Source organism: Ambystoma mexicanum, chromosome 2p, assembly GCF_040938575.1.
Source record: "Ambystoma mexicanum isolate Mex_15411 chromosome 2p, UKY_AmexF1_1, whole genome shotgun sequence".
In the NCBI taxonomy this organism is placed as follows: domain Eukaryota; kingdom Metazoa; phylum Chordata; class Amphibia; order Caudata; family Ambystomatidae; genus Ambystoma; species Ambystoma mexicanum.
In genome coordinates this window covers 918,115,224-918,138,961 of record NC_090923.1, presented here as the reverse complement: position 1 = coordinate 918,138,961, position 23,738 = coordinate 918,115,224, and positions in this window count along the sequence as shown.

Here is a 23,738-nt window from a genome sequence, read left to right as displayed (position 1 = left end):
TGCAGTGTTCCCAACTGCCACAGGCGCACACAATCATCACAGGTGGAGGTAATGTAGACTGGGCAAGCACAAAAGGAGCACACCCCACCCCTACCCACACCCAGTCACACACCAAAATGATTCCAATACTAGTAGCAATACTGGGGCTGGAGGACATGATTGCAGTGGAACTCCAGCAACAACAACAACAGGCAGCACAGAGGAGACGTAGGAGGAGAAGGAGGGTGAGACAGGCCCAGCATGCACCACCAGTGCAGCCAGTTGTACCACACAGGCAGCCCCCAATCCCTCGAATCAGAGCCAGTCCATTCAGCCTAACCCCTGAGCAGATCCACACCCTGTACCGTCTGGACCGGGACACCATCACCACCATTGTGGACATGATACATAACGACATTATCAGCCTCATAGACATCCGTACCACCATCCCCCCTCTACTGAAGGTGGTGTCTGTGCTCCACTTCCTGGCCACAGGCACCTACCAGCACACAGTAGGGCAGATGCATTTCATATCACAACTATTATTCTCACGGACGCTGAACCAAGTGCTCGATGCCCTTCTGAAGCACACAGGCGACCACATATTCCTACCACGGACTGCCCAGGAGATCTCCAACACCAAAGTTGGCTTTCATTCACTGGCAGGCTTCCCAGGTTGCATCGGTGCCATCGACTGCACCCATGTCGAATTGGTGGTCCCACATGCCCTGGAGGTAGTGTACCGCAACCGTAAATTATACCACTCCATCAACGTGCAAATGGTATGTGACTCAAACAAGATCATCACACATTGCTGTGCCGGATTACCCGGATCAACCCATGATTCAATGGTCATGCGTAACTCCACGATACCACGCTACATGGAGCGACACGCAGGGCAATGATCCTGGCTATTCGGTGAGTTGCATGTCAAGCTCATGGCAGTGTGATGTGGGGAGATGATTGGGGGGAGAGATGCATACTTCACCTGGTTGAGATGGGGGGGTGCATACTTCACCTGGATGAGATGGGGGGAGAGATGCATACTTCACCTGGCTGAGATGGGCGGGGGGAGATGCATACTTCACCTGGCTGAGATGGGGGGGGAGATGCATACTTCATCTGGCTGAGATGGGGGGGGGAGTGATGCATACTTCACCTGGCTGAGATGGGGGAGGGAAGAGATGCATACTTCACCTGGCTGAGATTAGCTGAGAGGATGGACCATGCTATTACCCCAAAGCAGGCCAGACTGGACCTGACACCTGACACCTAAATGCAAGACGTAGGCTGTGCTGCAACCATTCCATAGCTATCAACATGTACACTGCACATAATCAGACTGTAGCCTCTGCAACACAATGCAGCGACATAGAGTTAGTATGGCCAATGCAAATGAGCGAATAACATCACCACAATGGACATGTGTCCATTAGTCCATACAAAGCAGTCACATGAGGCCAAAATACAGAATCTCCCTCCTACACCACCACAGAGGCCCAGCATACCAGCATGGCTACATCAGGCGTGGAAAGTCGGATCATGAAGAGTCTGGCTTCAACTGTGACAGGATAAAAGCATACAATTAACTACACATCACCTAGATCATGGGAAAAACCGGCGTGGGCAACCACAGTGCATGAGCACTCATAAGGAATAGGACACTATATGAAGATGAAGCCACGCACACCTGTTGATCATATGAATGCACACATTGCAGTTACTTTGAGTAGCTCTATTCGTGCATGGATATGTGGATGCAAACAGGAAATAAATGCATGCTATTGTGTCATTGATACAGGTCACATTTGGCGTAATCACTTACACATAGCCATTGTTGCACACATGCAGGTGATGCTGGCTATCCTTGAAGAGGTGGCTCCTTACCCCTGTCCGGAACCCGCAGAACAGGCACAAAGAGGACTACAATCGTGCACATACACGTGCCCGTGTGGTGATCGAGCAGACATTTGGGATTTTGAAGGCACGGTTTTGCTGCCTCAGCAGATCTGTTGGGGCACTCCTGTACGGGCATGAGAAGGTTGGCAAGATCATCATGGCATGTGTCATGCTACACAATATGTGCATCAGACAGAATGTGCCTCTGGCCCCTTACGTTGAACTGCAACCACCTGACGAGGGGGATGAGGATGGAGGAGATGGGGCTGCACATCAGGGAGGTAGCGATGCACAGGAGGGACATGCCGTGCGCCAGACTTTGATTAACCAATGTTTCTAACACACATGGATGCGGAATGGAGGTGGGACTCAGGGCACTGGTAGTGTCGGGGACATGGACACTATACACTGTTCACCAATAAAGCACACGTACACAATAAGCAATGTCCGGTCATGTGAATTCTCATATCACAACAGGTGTATTGAACAAATAGTACATTGATTGTGCACAAGCCCTCCACCCCACACACCCTCTCCCCCTTCCCCCTCCCCCCTCAACTTCCCCACACACCCTCTCCCCCCTCACACCCCCCCTCAACTTCCCCACACACCCTCTCCCCCTCCCCCTCCCTCCTCAACTTCCCCACACACCCTCTCCCCTCTCACCCTCCCCCCTCAACTTCCCCACATACCCTCTCCCCCCTCCCCCTCCCCCCTCAACTTCCCCACACACCCACTCCTCCCCTCCCCCTCAGATTCCCACACATGGTGTGCACTTGCATGCACCATTAGTCTGCAGTAGTTCGGAATGGCAGGCTGCACCTACAGCCCTTGTCCACTGCCAGCATCGGGTGGACCCCTGTCCGACCTGCGCAAGTTCAGCACAGACCTCGCAGGGAGCTGGTCTGTGTGGAGCTGGCATTCGAGGAGGTGCCTGGTTGTTCGATCACCTTTGCGGGACACAGGGCCTCCAAGGCTTCCACCATGCGGGTGAGGACCTGCCTCCCAGCCACCAATTCGTTGCATATGTTTGTGGAAGTTGACTCAATGGCAGCTTTGAGGGAGGCTGCACATTCCCTGAAATCCTCCCTTGTCTGGCCACTTTCAATGATGTGCTGGGACACCAGCCCTGTCAGCTCCTCCTGGCGCTGTTGGATTACATTGATTCCCTCTTACCTGTCCCGGACACCGGTGGATGTCGAAGCTGCATGCGACATGGTTGCTGCATCATGCATGCTCCCCGTGGGGCTGGGGCTCCCTGGCCATGACTCCACATCAGACAGCTCATGGCTGCTGGCATTGTGTATGCTGGGTGGGGAGAGGTGGGGTGACTGCAGGGGGCCTGTTGCGGTAGGTGTTCCGGGTGTCGGACTATGTGTATCATGATCTGACACGGGTGCCGTGGCAGCTGCCTCTCCGATGGTACTGCTGGCAGTGGAAACAGAGCCTTCAGCCACTGGCTCCTGTGTGGTGGTGGCTGGGGTGGGTGCTGTGGTGGTGGCCCTTTTGCACATTGGTGCTGTAGCTTCGTGGGTTGTGTTGGGCTTGTGAGGTAGTCCTGGTTTGACTCTTCCCCTTGATGTTGAGGGCATGTTTGCTCCCTCCGTGCCCCTGGACTTCTTTGCTGGTGTCGTGGGCTGCTCCGTGGGTTCCTGATCATCACTGTCAAATTGTGTGCCTGTGGGGGACCAAGAGAGGGACAGCATCAGTGATGGGTCTACGTGCATCAGGCATGCATTGGGGTAGGTGCAGTTCTATGGAATGGCAGGTATTTGCCGTTGGAGTAGTGACATACGGGTTGCTTGCCTAATGGGTGGGTCATGCAGGGATGCGTCTGGGCTGACACATGTATGGGGTGCATCATGCATGTGGACGAGATGGTGCTGAGCACTGCCTACAGGCAGGGTTGCGTATATGTGTCTGGTGACCCCTGCATTGCATCATTTCACTGTCAGGTCGGGGGGACATCTTCATGGTTTGCATTACAGTGGTTTATTTGGGACACTTACCTGCATCAGCCGATGAAGGGGCTCCACGCTCCATATCCCCCACTTCTTCGATTGCCTCCATTCCAATGGTGCTCGCACAAGTCTCCTCCCATCGAGTCATCTTAATGGGTGAGGCACCTCCGCCACCTGTTGCCATTCCCTGGTTACGGTTTGCTGCGATGATGTTCCGGACGCGTAGACGCAGGTCATCCGAGCACTTCTGGACATCTTTTACTGTGCGTGGGGTGGTGCCAACCGCACTCACTTTACACGCCACCTCCGCCCAGATCTCTTTCTTGTGCAACAGTGCAGGTTGACGCATATCATTGGAAAAAACAACCTCCCCATATTCGGCCAAGGTGTCTGCAAGCATGTTGAGCTCTTCTTCGGAGAAGCGCTCCTTGCGCAGGCGCGCAGCTCCTTTTTTCAGTGCCTTGGGCATTCTAATATGTTGTTGGTTGATTTTGGGACAGGTGTGGTGGTGATGTGGGTCCTGGGTGCTGAGGATGGCAATGGATTGTGTTTTTAAAGATGGCTGCCGTGCTCTTTCCCGTTCCTGTGCGATGGCGCTATTTCCGGTTCCGCCTATTTACAGTCACCGCTATTAGCGGTGACCGCTATGAGCGGCCACCGCTGATAGAGGTCACTGCTAATGCCGGAACCATGGATGGCGGTGGTGTTATCTGCGCATCCCTCGATGCCGCTAAGGGCGATTTTTGGGTCTTTAGCGGCATGGCGGTTAGGTCATTAGCGGCATGGCGCAAAGCTTGTGCCCGCAAACTCATAATAGCCCTCTAATAGCGGGCTCCTTGCTACACGGACACGGTATTTGCTCCATGCCGGTAAGGACAGTTACTTACCTCCAACCTCGTAATGACACCCATTGTCAAGTTGCCGGGAACACATAATTTCTGAGATAGATAACGAGGTTCCAGAGGAGCTGTTTGTTAATGGAAGTGTGTTACAAACATGTATGTTGAGACTCTTTAATTCAGGAGTTCGGAAAGAACAAATTCATTGCCTGATTCGCCTTGCCTCAAAGACTTGGTTTAATCTACATAAGTTTGTTAAACTGAGAGCGAAGGACAATGAGATATTTGTAGCCCTTGCACACAGACCTGACAGCTATGCATGAGGAAATGTCACAAGTAGAAGAGAAATCAAAACAGATTGGGCATTGTGCACAGTTGAGAGCGAAGTATGATGCACAATTGGCACAAAAAGAGAGACCGTTTTCTCAAAGCGAAGGAGAAATTGAACATATAAAAACAGTTTTGGAGGGCGTTTTAAACGATAGAGATATTGCATTATCAGAAATACAGGCACTCAGAAAAGGGTGGTGGTTAGTCCTCTAAAGTATTACAGGTGATGGAAGATGACATTTTTAGGCTTATGGATGAGAATGATAAAATGTTCAAATGCAAATTACAGAAAAGAATGAGGTAATAGTCAAACTAAGGAAAGAAAACTCTACACTCTACAGTGAAAGACAAGACCTCTAGGCACAGTGTAGAGAAAATGACGCAATAAAATTCAGTAGTCACTTGGGTCAGGAGTACAGAGCGGTTCTTGCCCTGTGGGCAGCAGTGCGTTGCCCTCGCAGGGGCTGAATGCAGCCACAGTCTGGGAAATTTCCCAGCTGCTATTCACTCGGCAGGAGCTGGCTGCTCTACAGTGCTCGAGGCCTAGTCTGATTACCCAAAGCAGAGAAAGGGAGATCAAAATGACCCATCGCACAATGCATCGTACAATGCACTAAAAATAACTAAGCCTATCAAGAGTTTGATCAAATCATTCAAAAAAGGATTAAGGTATATCCATAGAAGAAAGCATTGAGAGTGTGACTGAGCTTTTTTAAATGCTTGAAATCCCTAAGACCCAGTATGGTAGGTTCTTCCAACTCACCATTGATCCTGCCCCTGCTAGCTTCATACAGGGTTTAAATGAACGGAAGAATTTATGATGTGAGGACTTTGAAAGAGAAATTAGGAAACAATTCTCACATTATCGCTCCATATAAGATGCCAATAAGGCCGCGTAAAGTGTGACGGCTCAATTAAATGAGTCGCCATGCCATTTCTTGCAAAACCTAAAAAGAGCAGTCTCACATTTTGATGTGGCCTGTGATATTCATTCTGCAGAGTTCAAGGCCATGTTTCTTTTACGGAATGCAGTGGGATATAGTTTCACAACTCGCCCGTGAATTTAATATGGATAAAACCTTAGAATGGATTCTTGAACAAGCCACTAAAATCTATGAAACAATCTCTCATGAGAAGCGGAGGTTAGAAATAAAGAACAAAGGCCGCCCCAAAAAGCTAAAGAAGATACCTCTGAAATTCTAGAAGTAAAGTCTGGGAAAATGCCATTGGAGACAGCGCAAACTCAAACAAAGAATGACATACCACATAACCAGAGGGACGTGGCCATGCAAGGGAAGACGGCACCACCCATAAACACATGTGTTCCAATCCATAGATCCCGGTGACAGAAGCTCATACATTAGTACTCAGTATCTTAGTGTTTCGCCAAAGGTGGCATTCCGCTGCGATATGCTAGGGCCAAACAACACCCAGGATCAGATATATAATGGGCCACACCAAGCCCAGAAAAGGTTTGACCCTGCCACAATGGTATATGGCAATCAGGCAAGACCAAGGTATGCAGATAGGTTCATTGACAATGGAAATCAACAAAGGGAACAATTTCAGTCAAATGAGAGATAGAATGTGACCTATGTACCTCGCCATTATGTTCAGTCCTCTCCACAGTTGACCATGGTCAGAGAATGGTCACACCATGCTTCCCACACCCTGAGTTCTGGGAATTCAGGAGAAACACAAACAGGAACCAGTCTCCTGAAAGGTGCCAAAACAAACCTGATCAGTATGAATTTAATCAGTACTGGCCTAGAGCACAGGAGGATGAGTTTAGGCATATGGACGGATTCCAGTGCTTGGAAGCGCAGGTGAAAATGTCTGAGCAGATAGGAAAACTGTGTACAGTACAGAGGTAGCAGCTGTGTGAGAGTGCAGAATGTCACAAGAGTGAAATTGCACAGGGTAGCAACAAATGACTGCTTAGCCAGGCTCCCCACAATGAAAGCGCAAATCACAATGATTTAACGTAATATTTTACAAACTGAATGGATTAGCGATTTAAAACCAAGAAAATGGATGAATAGTGATGACATAGGAACTGAAAGTACATACAGGAAAGGGGTATGGTTTAATTTAGAGTTCAACCAAACCATTCACCTATGTGAAAATGAGAGAGAAGAAAACAGAAATATACAGGAAGAACCCAAAGAACAAAGAATCAAAAGACAGTTTTAAAAGGTCATGCAAAGTGAAATAAATCAGATTATAGGTGGTGGCATAAAAGCAAATTAAGAGATTGGATTGCCTGACAGTTCTAATAGTGATCATATCTCCATAGAAATGTAAATATTGCAAAGGTCAGTTGCAAATGAATTCCATTAGGAATATTTTGAGCCACAGGTGTTCCATGAGACAGAAATGACAGGTATGGTACAAGAAATAGGTGTAACACACACAAAACTGATGTTCTGCCACATGATGCTAATGAAAATACAGAAGAATTGGTTTCCAGAGTAGAGGATAAGTGAAAGAGATCCAGGCAATGGGGAAAAAGCAGAAGAGGAATGGGGAGGAGTACAGTGGTGGTCCCAAAGGAGCCCAATCAATGGCAAAGCTCCAAATGAATTCTCAGGACAGAAAAATAAACAAAGAAGTTGAAAAAGCGATGGACAAAAAGGGGTGGGGGTGATTGTATATGCCCCTTTGCTTAGCAAGAAGCCAGGCAGGCCTGAAGAAAATAAGCCCTGAGATCAGTAACAATTCACATTCTCTTTGCATACTTGAAGAATGTGAGGACAGGTATTATGCCCGTATTACTATTGAATAGAGGTGTAATACATTTGCAATGAAGGACACAGGTGCGTAGGCAACTGTGAAGTCAAGGAAATTATTGGATAAACTAGGGGAAAGCCCGACAAGGCATGTTCCATTTGAGACAAATTGAATGCCCCGTACATAATTTCAATGGAGAAGAAATACCAGTGGAAGGTGTCACGGAAGTTGCGATCAAGGTAGGCAAGCAGAGAATGAGAAAGGAGGTGGTGGTCACACCCATTAAAGAGACACCATTCCTGTTAGACACCTAGCGTCACTGTCATTCTCACGTGCCAGAGTGAAATGCCACAGTGAAATGCAAGGTGAAAAAGAAAAGCAAGCTTTAGAGATTTACTTGGACCCCAAGAAAAACTGGTAAACACAGATAGATGAAAATACATTGCGTTTGTATCTAAGTGAGGAAAACTGTAAACAAAATATTGCTACAGAGACCGTTCAGGAAAAATATACTTCAACAATTGCAAAAATACCCATGAAAGAAGGTCAGGCCTGGTTTCCGGTGCATTTGAATGGGCATCCAGAAATGATTAAAGCAATGCTGACCTTGGAGTAGGAAAAAAGGTTAATTGGGCCTCATTACAACCCAGGCGTTAAGGGTTTAACGGCGCCGTCGGCGCCGTTAAACCCTTAACGCCTGATTACCATTTTAACGCCTGCTTTTAGCAGGCGTTAAAATGCAAGGCGCTAACCCGCCTTGATGCTAATTACGGCACCGTAATTTACGGTGCCGTAATTAGCGCCTTCCCCACTCCCATTATGCCCTATGGGGCAAAAATGGGTATGGGGAAGGGTAAATGGGGAATGGGGATTTACCGCCCCACTCACCTTGGAATGGGGTGGTAAATCCGCCATCCACCATGGTGTAAACATAGTTTACACCATGGTGGTAAAGTAGGGAACTTACCGCCTGGGTTGTAATGAGGCCCATTGTGTTTAAACAAATGCTTGACAGAGAAGAGCTACCAAGATTTAAAATAAAAAATCTACAAATTTGTGGTCTAGATGGCCCTGATTTGGGGCAAAGAATTGTTGAAATATGCATGTTGAGAATCACAGTAGGGTCTGAAAGCATTCATCACAATGTACCAAAACTAAATTCTATCTAGGAAATGACATCATGCACAGAATGTGTATGGTTTTAGATTTTGTGAATCAAAGAGTGTGGTCTAGGCTGGGGGGAGCAGCACCTGAATTTCAAAACAGAAGACAAGCTTATCATTGTACTGAAATGATGTTGTATGCAATTGAGCTTCAAGTAAAGAAGGATGTTATTATTCCTGGTTTTACAAGGCAATTTACAATAGCATTAAAGTACAGAAAGGGACATCAGATAAAAGGGCCTGATGCATTTGTGTGTCTCAATGAATCCATGAGACAGCAGGGACTAGAATGTGAATATACACCATTAGTAGAAATAGGCGATGGTCACATTTGAATACAGGTGAATAACAAGGGGTGCCAAGACATTCATTTGGAAGAAGGTACAGCGTTAAGGATGGCAGTGCAGGAATCCCACTACACTGCTGATCTACACAACCCAGTTTTTGGAAACATCCCTGAAAGCTATGTCACTTCACAGGATGAATTGCCTGGGTCCTTGAATTCTAAACCAAAGGGGATTTTCAGGTTTCTGTCTGTATACGCTTATGAATCAAAGGATGTGATTTCTTATCCCCAGGATAATTGCATCCTATTTAAGGTGGGTGAATCTGAAAAAGAAAAACAACAAATTGAAATGCAGCAAATTGAAATGGAGGCGGATGTGCCAAGATACTTAAGGGTGGCATCTCTCCAAAGAGACACTGCCACACGTCTAGAGGAAAGCACAGACGCCACTCTGTTAGAGGATTTACAAGAATTCTATAACATGGTAGGAACAAATTCAAAATGCAAATGCTTGTACTAATGAAGAAGAGAGAAACCAGTTGAGGAAAATATTAATGGAGTTCAAAGAGGTATTTGCCAAAGACGTCTATGATTGCGGGCTTACTGATTTGCTAAAGCCCAATGGTCAATGGCGCTTAAGTGCAGACTTTAGAGAATTAAACAAGAGGGTACATGTGTCAAGGGGACCACTTCCATTCATTGATCAAGGCCTTGCACAAATTCAATGGTCAAAGGTATTTACCACTTTGGATCTTACAGCAGGGTATTGGTGTGTGCCACTTGCTGAGGATATTCAAAATCTATTTGCCTTTTTATTTGACCGACTACAGTATGCATGGAATCGTACTGTTTTGCTTTTGCTTGGCTACGTGTAGTGACCTCCAACCTATGTCCGCCTAGACCCTAACAAAACGAGATATTGGACTCATATAGGCAAGAAATCACACTTAGACCAATAGTTATAAGAAAATAAAATGGCTTGTTATAGGCCTTTTATTCACACCTTATACACACACAACTAAGCAACACATAACTTACAATCATTTATACATGAATATAAAGAAAACACATCACTGTTATAATGGTTGCAAAAGACACCTTCATCTCGGCCACCTCAACACTGCTTAGTCCCAGAGCAGGTAGGCAGGGAGATCACTCGTGCTAACGGGGTCTGGAGCGGAGCGTCCTACCTCTCAGTGAGACTGCATCACCCGGGGGTCCAAATTCTAACTGCCTTCCGAAGAGGAATACCTCTTCTCTTTATGGGGGAGTCCACGCCCCTCTTGGTTATGACTGCCGCTCGGCCGAATAGCAGATCACAAGCATAAGGGGCAGAGAGTGGAAAAATCCAGCTAGAAGTGGAAAAACCCAGCTTCCCTTCCTTGCCTTCGTTCCCAGTACCCCTAATCACTGCAACTGCAGAGCACTCCAATTCCCTTTCTGGCTCGTCCTTCAGCGGACAATACAACAACTATTCTCCACAGTTAGTTTATTTGACATCATTATTATGTGACCTTGCTTTGCCTGCAGAAATACACCTTTACTGAGCCCACAGAAATGTAGGCTTTCATCGTGGTAATGGGAGTGAATGTCCAAAATGGCAGCGCACCAGCGCCATGATGTTTTTAGCTCTTTCCTACGCATAAGCACTACATGTACTCCCTTTGGGTATATCAATAGTGGGAGTGAGCTTGGGATATTTCTGAGCAAAGGACACCCAGATACAGCCGAGAGAGGAACTGTGATCTATGTGGATGATGTCCTGATCAAGAATGAAGACATGAAAAGTTACTTCAATCGAAATTAGACATGTGCTCAGCCAGTTAGAAAAGGCTGGGGCAAAGGTATCATTGCAGAAAGCACAATGGTGTAACAAAAAAAGTGTGCACTTCCTGGGACATTAGGTAACAGAGTAAGGGTTAACCCATAAAATAAAAAGGTTGAAGCTATTCAGAAATTAAAAGATCCCACCAATCTGAAGGGCCTGGAGAGTCTCTTAGGAATTACAAGTTATAACAGGAAATGCATTGAAGATTATGCAGAAATCATACAACCATTGACCAAATTACTGAAGCAGGTAGTACCCTGAAGATAACGAAAGGAACAATGTGAGGTGGTAAACAAGTTAAAAACCTGTCTGGTAAAAAATCCATGTTTAGGTTATTCGAAAAACTAACCAATATTTCTTTATAAAGATAGGGTTCACAGACCAGTGTGTATCAGCAGTCTTATATCACAGATATGATCCAAATAACAGGACCATTGCATATGCCAACAAAGCATTGTCACAGGTAGAAACAAAGTTTGGTGAATGTGAAAAGCCACTCTTGACCACTGTGTGGGCATTACAACATTTCTGCCCCATTATTCAGGTGGACCGGGTAATAGTTGAAACAAATCACTAGCCCCTGCAGTTTTTACAGAGTAAACGAATCAGACCAGGACACCTAGCTCCATCAGGAATCACATCGTGGACATTGGCATGGCAGGGATTCCCAACGGTAGTGAGATATGGGCAGAATAAAAAGAGCCCAGTTGCTCAAGGGCTGGCAGAATAGCATGATTGTGCAGCTGTCTGTGACACTGATGACACAGAGTTGGAAACAAATCTGCCAAAATTTGAACAATTCCCACACAAGGCATTCAATGAAGAGACATGTAGGGATCTTCCAACCATGTATGTAGATGGATGTGCATACCATGTGGGCGGGTGATTCTGAAAAGGAATTGGTGGCAGGAATAGGGAATGTGTGGGTCAAATGTAATGGCATTCCATGAGTAAGCATGAGGTTAGGTTACAAAAGCAGTCAATTTGCAGAATTGGCTGCTATCTGTAAAGCAATATCCACTGCAGTAGAAAATAAATTCAAAGAAATCGTTTTAGTTAGTGATCCTGATCATGCCCAAAATAGTACTGTGGAATATTAGCCTGGGCGGAAGTTGAGAGGAATGGTCACATATAACAAGAAGCCACTCAAACATTGTAAAATGATTAAAGCCACAGCTGAGCTTGTTTCAGAGAATGACATGATCATTCACTGGAGAAAAATATGAGGCCATCTGAAAACACCAGGGAAAGACAAAGAGGGGAATGGCAAGGCAAATCAGTTAGCTAAGATTGGGACAGTAATGAGGGAATTATTTTCTATTGAGCACCTCCTTGGTGAAATCAAGGTGGATGCGATAACACACTCCAGATCATCCAGCACCAAAGTGAGGACTGATTCCATACGCATCTCAGGCCGAAAGCCTGACTGAAACGAGTAAAACAAACAGAGGACTCCAAAAAAGAGGAAAGCAGAGGTGCAACAAGAGATTCCAAACATTTCATGAGAAAAGGAAGAAGTGAGATGGGGGTGAAAATTAGTGGGCACAGAAGGATCCAATGAGGATTTCTTGAGCAATCAAATCAAGGGTGCATGTTTCAGAACATTAGGACTGCATCCATCACGAAATGAGGCATTCACTGCTGTGTTGATCAAAGAGATAATATCACCCGAGATTTCCTTGAGAAGAGCAAGAGGAATAGCGCCAAGGGGCAAGGCTGATTTAAGCAGATGAATGGCCGTGAGAACATCTTTGTCAGAAAAGATGGGAAAGACGGACCAAGTGGAGGTAGGTTGAGGCGTTGAGTCCGAAGGGGGCAGAGTAGCAGTCTGCTGAACAGTATAGCTAATATTTTGACGAATAGTCTCAATCTTGCTTTGAAAAAAGCAAGAGAGAGAATCACAGTGGTCCTGAGAAGGCACAGCCTGTAAACCCGACTTCACTGAGGAAGAAAGAGAGTGGACCAGTTCAAACAAGGCCTTGGGATGGTTAACAGCTGCCTCCAGCTTCTGACTAAAATAAGATTTTTTCGCAGAGATGATAGCCTTATGATAGGCTGTCATAGTGCAATGAAAAGAGATTTTATCCTCAGAGGAGTAAGTGACACGCCACTTCCTCTCTGCTTGTCTACAGTAAAGCTTACAGGCCCTGCGTTCATCTGAGAACCAGGGCTCAGAAGGATGGCTTTTTTCTTTACAAAGCCAGAGGGGGGCCAACAAATTTGCCGCCACAACAAAGGAGGCATCCAGTGTCATCAAAGCACATGGTGCGTCCATAGTAGGGTATGTCTCCCTCTGGTGCTAATGGCTATTAGGTCAAGACCATCAAAAGCCACAAGTCTCAGCCCACTTGTAGTTGTAACAGGCCGGAAAATGGTTTTGTCACAACATTTATTATACAGGATTAACGAACAGGTCCTAGTGAATACATCCACAATTCATAAATATGTGTAAAATTTGAGAAAGCACCCGCAACATGCATTTGCCTTTGCGCAGCGGAATTTGAAAAGAGCAGCGGACAGTGCCAAATCATACTATGATAAGAAAACATCTGTGACAGAATAAGAAGTAGGCAATCAAGTATTTAAGTGCAATGTCACAAAAGGCAAACACAAGAATGCCAAATGTCTTGCATCCTTGCGTGGCCCGTACAAAATAGTGGACAAGATTTCACCTCTGGTCTACCGGATCATGGTGAAGGAAGGTGAACTGGCTGTGGAACAATTTGTCCACGTGAACCAAATCAAGCCATCACACCCAGAACAGGGGGTTAAAAGGCTGGAAGAAGCTGGAGAAACCAGTAGGGAATGAAAGGTATAGTTGTTACATTAAACTCAAAGCGAGTTAAAAAAACTAATTGCATTTTACTTTGAAGGGATTCACCGTAGCAGGTAAGTGGGTGTGCACTGTAGCAGGTAAGTAGGTGTGCATGGAAGTATTAATGTAAATGGTAAAAAGGGGAAAGAGCAGGTAGGTAGGTGTGCATGGTAGTATTAAGAAATGGCAAAAAAGGGAAAGAAAACAGGTGAGGAGGTGTGTATGAGAGTATGGATGTGAGGTGTGTAAAAAAATCAAAAAGTGTTGACTTGTAATATTATATTTTAAGGTTAATGATATGTAGCATACGTTTTGGTTTCAAATAGGTGGAACATAAGGGGGATGTGATTGAATTGTATGCTTCAGCTGGTTGCGAAGGGAGCTTTGATTGTAATTGTTGTATATTTATATGCGGTTAACACATACTATTGTCTTCAGGTAGTGGCAAAGTTAAATGGGGTGATGTTTTTTCCAGGTTTCGAAGGGAAGTTGGATGATGGCAATAAAAAAAAGTAGTGCACTTGTTTCAATTCTGATTTCAATTGATAACTCGTTTCCTTCACCTGCGCCCCTGGAGCTGGGTGTCGTCGAAGGAGGTCCTTGAAGGAGTCTACAGGACTGGAGGCCACTGGACTGGAATCCCTGGGACTAAAGGAAAAAAATTGAGGGAGCGAAAGAGGAATCTAGATGACGGCACAGTATCCCATGCCGCATGGGGGCAGACATTGTGTCCTTTTATTCAAAAACAATTTATCTGTGGTTTTAGCATTAACCTCAATATGTGATGAGCCAGTGTACTGTCAGGTTCTGGAAGAACCAGGGCCTGCATCTGGGGTTGTAGTTGAAGAAGCCTGAGGGTTCACTCTTGGCAATAGAAGATTGTTGAATCAGAATGTGTACACTCATGTGAATCCAGAGCTGGTCTTGGAGAGATTTCTTAACGCACCAGAGATCAAATCTGCCCAAATCTGCACAAGTAAAAGAATGCGTACAGATCTGGAAGGACGGTGCGCAAAGAGCAGTAAGAGAAATTCTATTACAGAGAAGAAGTTTATGAACTTAACCCATTCCAAGAAAAGGATGGGGTGAAGAATGGCTGGTTTTCTGGTTGCAGCAATTGTCATGACTATAATTGGTGCAATTGTGGGGACGACAGTATCTACAGTGAATGCCATTTCTGTTAGTACTTTGGGTGGTAAGGCCCAAGAACTGGGGCAGGATTTGAAAGCAATTCAGCAAAGTATGGACGATCTCAAGTTTAAACAGAAAGAATTAATCCAGTACATAAATCAAACTATTCTGACTCTAAATGAACATTTGATGGTAATGGAACATAGCATCAATGTTGTTGTAAAGCATGACAAGCTGATAGAGGATATTTTGAATGTGGTGAATCCTCTTGAAAGTGTATTGACACAGCTCCTAAGAGAAGTTCAAAACGGGGTGTCTTAACTGATACAGGGGCACATCCCTTTGTACTCTGTATCATCCGATATCATCTGTCAAATGATGCCATGGATCACATGGAGGGATGCCGAAGCAATTCAAGAGAAAATTGCATTTGAAATGGAGAGTGCAATTCCCTTATATATAGATTTAGAAAGTTTAGAGATAGGCTTTCTTTTGTGTGTCCCGTATATCACTCCAGAGTTCATTTATCAGACTAAATTGGTGCATAATGGGGGTTTCTGGCAGGGGGACAAATACATCAAAATTGTGACTCCTGAAATGGTGGCTTTTCAAGTTTGAGAGCCCAACTTGTATTTAGTGCCAAAATTGGATACTTGTGCAACTGTTAAGGAACAGAACTAGGTACGTCCTGGGAAGAAGTGTGTACCTGACGCATCAAGCGCCATTTGAGGGTAGGCGGGAGATAATGGTATTGCTGAAGGGAGTGAAATGTCTATAAGTAACCCAAAACATGATGAGTTGGCATATGCCAAGTTAATTAAACACAGATGGCTGGTCAGTACTTGCGCATCAAATTTTACAGTGAGCCACCTCAATCATGGTTCGTTTCTTATCCAGCCATTGCAGTACAAAGTGTTTTATATGACGGTGCCTAAAGATACGTGGTGATAGTAGGGGGTTTAACATTGTTTCACGTGGGTGGGGACCTGTCGGAAGGTAAGATAGAGAATATTGAACTATTCCAGAAAGATACATTTCCCGTTGATCCAGATATTGCGTATTTCTTGAGGCATAAAAATATGCACACTATTAGAATGAATATGCAAAAGAATAATATCACTATGATTGATATGGGTTTACGGAGGTAGATGCTTACACATGGGGAACATGCACAGAAAAGGGTTTGGTTATCCTAGCTGTGTCCATAGTATCCATCTTGGTATGGCTAATAGTGCTTATGGTCTAGTTACACATGATGATGGTCACAGTGTTGGCTGTTGAAAAAGGAAAAGTCAGTTGAATGGAGCACGCATGTTTTAAGGCCCATGTTAGTTCAAATCTGCTTTTCACTTGTCTTCTTATGCTCTTGTTTTTGTAGATGCCCCTATTTATTTAGGACCTTACAGAAACAAAGGATTGATAAATGTAGGAATAAGTAGGGTGAATTTTAACCATGCAAGAATTTTAGCTGAACCTCAGACTCCTATGGAAAGTGTATGCCAGCGTACAAATGGTGATGCTGTTGCAGCCGGTGTGTGGCTTAGCACTGATGTGAGGTACTGATGAGAATCATACAAACCAAAGAAAGGATTGAGCAGAGCATAGTGTAGCACAGCATACCATGGCATATAGCACAGTAGGTTTAGGGACTATTAACCTTACTAAGTACTAATCCATGAATGAATCATTAATCTTAACCAAACCAATCTAATAAGTGATTAGAGTGGGGTAGCCTAAGCCACAGCCCACGTTGAAAACTGTAGGTGCAAACTGTGGGTGCAGACTGTGGATGATGGCTTAGAAAATGAAAATGTACAAACCGCAAACTGATCCATGGTGTGTGGACGTGAGGCTCAGAGCACGATGAAACTGCAGAATTCATTTTGCAAAGACAACTCAATGTTTGAGCAAGAAGCGCAGGAAGTTAGAAGGAAAGTGTTACACATGCCATACAAGTTGGAGAAGCAACGTTCTTTAACTCTGTACAAAGGTGACTCTGAAGAAGCAGAAAGGCTTCTGGAAAATGACTAAGGTGTGGGCTAGAGATGGGCGGCACCTTTTAGAAACTTTATTCATGACATCACAGTAGGAGGTATGAGAATGGGTGATGAAATCATATATTTTCTGCGTGTAGGTATAAGCAAAGTAGGATGGCAGGGAAAAGGCTTTAAAAGGAAGAGAGAGTGAAAATGAGGGGGCTTCGGTTGAGAGAAAGGGGGATAAAGAGGAGATCTGAGAAAGAAGAAGAAAAATTGGAGAGTTTCAGGGATTGCTGTGGAAGGCAGGTGCGTTGAGCATAGGCTGAGCCAGGCTGCTGCTAAGTGTGCTGAGAGTCTGCAGAGTCTGCAGCAGGAAGGAGGCTGTTGGCTGGCCTTCGCTGAACTGCCCTGGCTGGTGGGGGCACAGAGCCTGTGTGTTTTGGGAAAGGGGGGTTCACTGTCAGTGGCGCAGACAGAGTACTTCTAAAGCTCTTAGTAAACATAAGGTAAATAAAATAGAATATAACTAAAATGAATGACCTCTCTGTGAGAGATTAGTCACTTGCAGGCTTGCAAAATCACCCACAAAGATGCACGGATCGCCTGCCAAGTTCTCTTCTGGGAGGTTTGGTGTAGCGAAAAAAGGGGTTTCAGAGTGTCTTTGCATTTGTTGATCTGCCTATGAATGTATAAAATGTGAAATGTTCCATGCTCTTCATGGTAGAAAAGAGACATCCACGTTTGCATTTTACTAATGTCTGTTTGCTTGTACATGACTGTTTTACGATGTTCTAAGTTCTTCTAGCTGTGTTTTGATAAACCGCATTTGGACCCTGTCCTATTTTGAACAAATCCAGATAAAAGTAAATGAGCGCTATTATAAAAAACATATGTGGCCTAACATTGTGTGAGTCTTGTTTCACAATATAAAGGGTTGCGTTCCGCACTACACTAATTCTGGGATTGTAGCCATGAGGACCCAAATAAAAAGGACATAACAGCAAGCTAATTCTCTGTATTTTAGATGCATGCTTTTGCAGGTGGTGAAGGTAACCAGAGATATAAAAAATCCTACCGTATCCCAGGAGGTGAAGCCTAATAAGAGGAGAAAACCCCCCAGGGGGGGTACTTCAATGCTGCTGACATAACTCACTGGGTGATCATTGTATTTTATTGTAGTAGGGTTCTTGCAGAAATGAAGAGAAGTATCAGCAGGGAAATGAACTACCAGGGGCATAACAGAGTGGCAGTAGCAAGATCGGGATGAACAATGTAGATACAATGTAGAATGCAGAAAGGAATGGAAGTCACATGAGGCAGGAAAAATACAGAAGGCAGGACAACACAGCAAGATACAAGAAAGGTCAAGCAGACAGACATGGGCAGAAAAACAGAACGCACAAGAACAGTGTTAGGTAAACTACCCAGAGTGTTGTGTCAAACGGAATCTGGTGACTAACCAGCTAATGAAGGAGTCAGGCATCATGCCTCTAGTGACCTGGAACCAGAAGTCCACCATATTGGAAAAAGAGGAAATGATGTCTCGAATGAGGGGTATGCACGTGTGACGCTGGTTCCCAAATCTGTTCTGCAGGACTGTACCCTGCCCAGTCCACCAAAAATATCAACCTCTCTCATCCAATATGGGAATCACAGATTTTGTGAACTTCGAATTCTGCCACTATCTGGGAAAACAAAGGAGGCTGGGGACCACTGGGTCCGTCCGGATCGCTACCATCCAGAAAGAGCTTCAGCAGTGACATACGAAAAACAGGAGGAATGAGCTTCCAGGGAGTTGGCAGACTATGATAATAGGCATCCGGATTGATGATCTCTAAAACAGAGAATAGCCGAAAATAGTTTGCCCATGGTTTGGAAGGAACCAAGTGCCAGGGTAAGTATTTGGGGAAAAGCCAAATATGTCCCCAACACCATATACTGAACTAGTCCTTCCTTTCTTATCGGCAGATATCCCCTTCGATTCCTTAGCTTTTCGCGAGATTGAGCACCTGAGTACCATGGGTTACTTGTCCAGATTAGGGAAAGGAGATTCAGGACATAAGGTGGGAGGAAAAACTCTGGGGTTAAACCCAAAGGTACAACAAAAAGTCTGGATCCAGTTGCAGAATGCACTGTATTGTTATAAGAAAATTAAGCAGCAGCCAAAAGGTCATACCAATTATCCTTGGCTGCTGAAGAAAAGCACTGAAGGTACAATTGTCTCGGGAGGATAGCTCAGCGGCAAAGTGCTCACCTTGCAAGCAAGACGACACAGAGCAACACAGGTTCGATCCCCGGGTGTGTGCTTAGACACCTCTGGGTATTAAGCGCGTTATAAGTAACCTACTTATAACGCGCTTAATACCTCTGGGTATTAAGCGCGTTATAAGTAACCTACCATACCATATCATACAATTCAAGAGATTAGTTCAACCATTCAGCTTTCCAATTTGATTGGGGATAAAAAAGCAGAAGACAAAGCCATTTCAATCTTAAACAACTAAAAAAGATTGTTTCCAAAATGTGAACTATATTAGTTAATCTTTTATAACGCTCTTAACCTGTGTTTATTTATTGATTTGTTTATTTTTACATTTGTAAAGTGCACTAAACCTTTAGGCATTGAGACGCTGGTTGCAGTATTTGAAATACCTTGAAACACTTGTGCATAGGCGTGTTATAAATGCCATATCATATCATATCATAGGGTACAATGCAGGCATTCACATATTCATGTTGTCAGACAGTGTATGGGGAGAATATGCATACTTCGCTAGGTGGTGAGCCAGGTTTTCAAATGTTTGCGGAGTGACCAGTATGATTGCTCAGCTCTCCAGGCTGGTGGTAACATGTTGCTCTGCATTGTCTTGCTTCCAAGACCAGCACATTGCCCCTGAGCTATCCTCCTGGCCCAATATTAAAAACGTTTGGTGAGTAGTCTGTAAAGATGAAAGTAAGAAACACCACAGTCATGTCTTATGTGGTAGAGAGACAATGCAACATAAAAAGTGGGCCATTTTATTAAAATGGTCTGTGTTTATCGTCAAGACAGAACAACCCTTAGAAGGCGTAAGCTCGACTATGAAATCGGTAGAAATGGCCTTCCTATGTCCACCAGGAAGTTCCAGTGGTGGTAACTTGCCAGCAGAGGCCAGCGTGGTACAAAAGTGGCAAGAAGACACATCATTAACCACATCCAAAAACAGAAGGCCACCAAAAGTAATGAGCAGGCTTCATTTTAGTGGCAATCACTTCCTTATGGCCGGCCAAACGGTTGTCATGACACAGCCTGAGCACCATATGTTGAAATGGAAAGGCCAGACAGCCTTGAGCTTTAGTCATCACCAGGGATGGACTTTAACGCAATTTACACAGAAGTATAATAATAAAACGTGTCATTTATGTAGTGCTTTTACCCAAAGAACTTTACATAGAAAAAATGTGTATACAGAATTATTATTACTCAATTTAAATTGGTACTCGAAGTGCTGAGGTAGGTGTGGCCTGTTGAACTTGAGTGAGAAAAGGAACCAGGGCACCAAGAAACTGTGTAGCTGGTAAAATATTTTCACAGGGAGAGTTAAGAAGGTCTACCTCAGAAGGACATAGAGAGCGAGAAAAGAGAGAGAGATAAGCAAAGTAAGCGAGCAAGAAGGAAGGACTCAGAAGAAGGTGCAAGAGGTCAGAGCTTGAGAGAGAGAAGAGCTGAGATGAATGAGGGAGCGTTCAAACCTAAAGAGAGAGAGAGAGAGAGAGAGAGAGAGGGAGGGAGGGGAGAGAGAGAGAGAGAGAGAGAGAGAGAGAGAGAGAGAGAGAGAGAAAGTGAAAAAAAAGAGAGAGACAGAGAGAGAGAGAGAGAGAGAGGGGGGAGCAGATGTGAAGGAAGGAACGTTAAGAGCAGGGGAAAGGAAAAGAAGAGTGGTGGTGAAGGAACATGAAGTGCAGAGGAGAGAGAGAGCCAGAGAGACAGAGATAGAGGGGAACTGATGAAGAGGTCGTTAGAGAGTGGTGGAATGTTGTGGAGTGAAGAGAGTGTTAACAAATAAGGAAGAGAAAGGGGACAAGAGCAGAGAGGTCAGAATGGAGGAAGAGGGGAAATAGTGGGAAGGAGGTAGAGAAGGAGATTTGGCCTGAGAAAATGGGGCAGACAGAGTGAGACTAAGCCAAGACTTAAGGTACAGAAGAAAGTAAAAATGTGGTGTATAGGTAAAGTAATAAAGGACAGAGTAGCCGAAATGGAGGGGCTGGGTTAAGCCTGAAAACCTAGGGTCCAATATTTGCTAAAGAGTCTGACGCCCAACCCATGTATAGATGACCCAGGGCAACAGCTGGGGTGGTGCCAGATACACTGGAATCATTGAAACATCCTCTCAAAAGAAAGGACAGAGAAGAAAGACTCTGAGCCTCAAGCAAGCCTGAGCAAGCTGTGTTTGCTTCTCAAGCATTCCCACCCAGTATCCTCACTCAAACCTAAAACCTTATTTTCTGTTTTCATAAATTATGTTCAACTTAAACTTTAAGTTGACTTCATGATCCCTCAGAGGAGACATGGTACTGGAGTATCCCCAATTTGTGACTCGCCATTTTTGCATCTTTTTTAATGCCTGCTTATTTTGTCCTTGCATTATTTTTATACATCATTATGAATAAACAGATATTGCCTGCTCTTACATTTTACCTCACCTGAAAGCCAGTTCCACCAACCTTTGGCAAGAGTTAAACTTTTAACGTATTTTTACCAGTTTTCAGGCTATTTCACTACTCCTCATATTGGGATTATGCACTGCATGCCAATTTCCTAAAAATACTGCATGCGTCACTTTATGCATGCAATGTGTTCTCAGGGCTGCATGCCTATTTTTTCTGTTCCCCGTGCAGTAAATAATGCATGTGATATCTAACTCACAATAAGGTGGTCATTTAAACCAAGCAGCATTTGAAATGACCAGCACACTAAAGAGGCCCTTCTGGGTTTACTGAATCAAGGTTAGGGATGCAAGTGGGGTCTAGGTTGCAATGATGCAGGAAGCATGCTGCAGCTAGAAATAGTATTTCAGGTTCATAACCACTTTCTGCACCATCGCAAGTATCTTTCCTGTCCTGGACGCATAATATGATTTATGTGTGTATGTTTACTGAGGTAAAAGACCAATTTAGTGATTGCCTATGTTTCCTTATTACAGGAAGATCCCACAACAGGATCCAGGCACAAAGTTCAAAGCAGTGGCTCAGCGAATGGTCTATTCTGGTGCAAGCCTCAGTTCATTTAGTTCATTTTAAAGTCATTGCTTGCCATTCCAGAGAATCCTGATGACCATCTGAGGGTCCTACCTGAAAAAAAAATATCCCCTGGGCCTGCAACACCACATAGTCTGCCTGCATCCTGCCAGCAAACGTTGGAAGCCATCTTGCCCATTCTGATTTGGCGACGGGGAGTCCTATGACCACACCATGTAACTGTAATTTCATTTTAAAGTCTTTTGTTTGCCATATTCTGACATTGCAGAGGATCCTGATCACATAGCTCTCAACCATGTGTGCTGCAAAGGCGGGTGAAATCGCCCGATTTTGTTTTTGGCGGGTGAGACGCCCATTGGAATGAATGGGCGTGCAGGAGGCTTGGTGGGTGATACAGCCCTTTACAAGGCGGATGAAACCCGCCAAAAGCGTGTGAGTTGAGAGCTATGTGATCAACATCTGGGGCCCTTGCAGAAAATCCAAAGCTCTCCTTGGAGTGCAACACTAAGCTCTGCCTGCAGCCTGCCGAGAAGGCTGGGAGCCATCTTGAGCTTCCTGATTGGTTCTGAGATGGCCATGTGACTCACTACCACCCTTTTTATTGAGGCTCCCCTGGACATCCAGCCCAGGCATTTGCAACTCAGGGACACAATGAATGGGAATCTCTTTGGTTGGCCTGTTTGGAGTGGAAGGGGCTAAGGGTCGGAGTGTAGATTAACATTCCTCAGGGAAATACCCCTTTTGCCTCTCCTGCTATTTAGTGACCCTGTTGCCATTCGTATACACAGCTCTGGAAGTCCCCTACATAAAGGCACACATGTGTACATGCATGCACTTGCACTTGGCGGTAGTAGGACGAGTGTTGCTATGTGCCAATTTAGCTAACCCAGGACGATGCTCCAGTCTGATTGCAGGACATCACGGAAAAGCAGAAACGACAAAAGACCGATATCAGACTGGTTTTGAAAGCCTGCAATTAGAAAAGAAATAGCTAAATATGTGAATTCATGTGGGCTTTATGTGCCCAGGGCAGCGCGCGCGCAATGCAACAATTAAGTCCTTTGGGGATGTTTTTAAGTCCAGAAAAAGCCACGAAACTTTCCAAAAATAGAAGCCAGGAAGCAAAACACTTCAATACACCACGCATTCCTTAAAATATCACTTGCATTTGAGGAGCCTTGACGTATTTTCAAACACGCTCGTGGTATTTTTATTTTCATTGACCAGCTCCAGGAGTCCCTCCCTCCACACCCTGTGGCCACATTGGTATTTTTACAGAGTTAATTGCTACTTTGTTCTCCGTGTGGTGTTTCTCATCCTTGGAGGGGAGGGGAGCAGCAGAATTCAGTGTCTTCCTCGCTTGAGAAATGGCTTCCATTTTTCAGCCTGAAGTCCTTAACTCTGAAAATGTTAAACTTGGATCTATTTTGACTTCCAAAAACGTGAAATAACCAGCAAATTTGAGGTCTTTGAACTTTACGACTTCCTCTCCCATAAGGTTACCCAAAGCGCTGAATTGATGTGGTTATGATTGCTATAAAAAGCCCTGCATCCATCCCT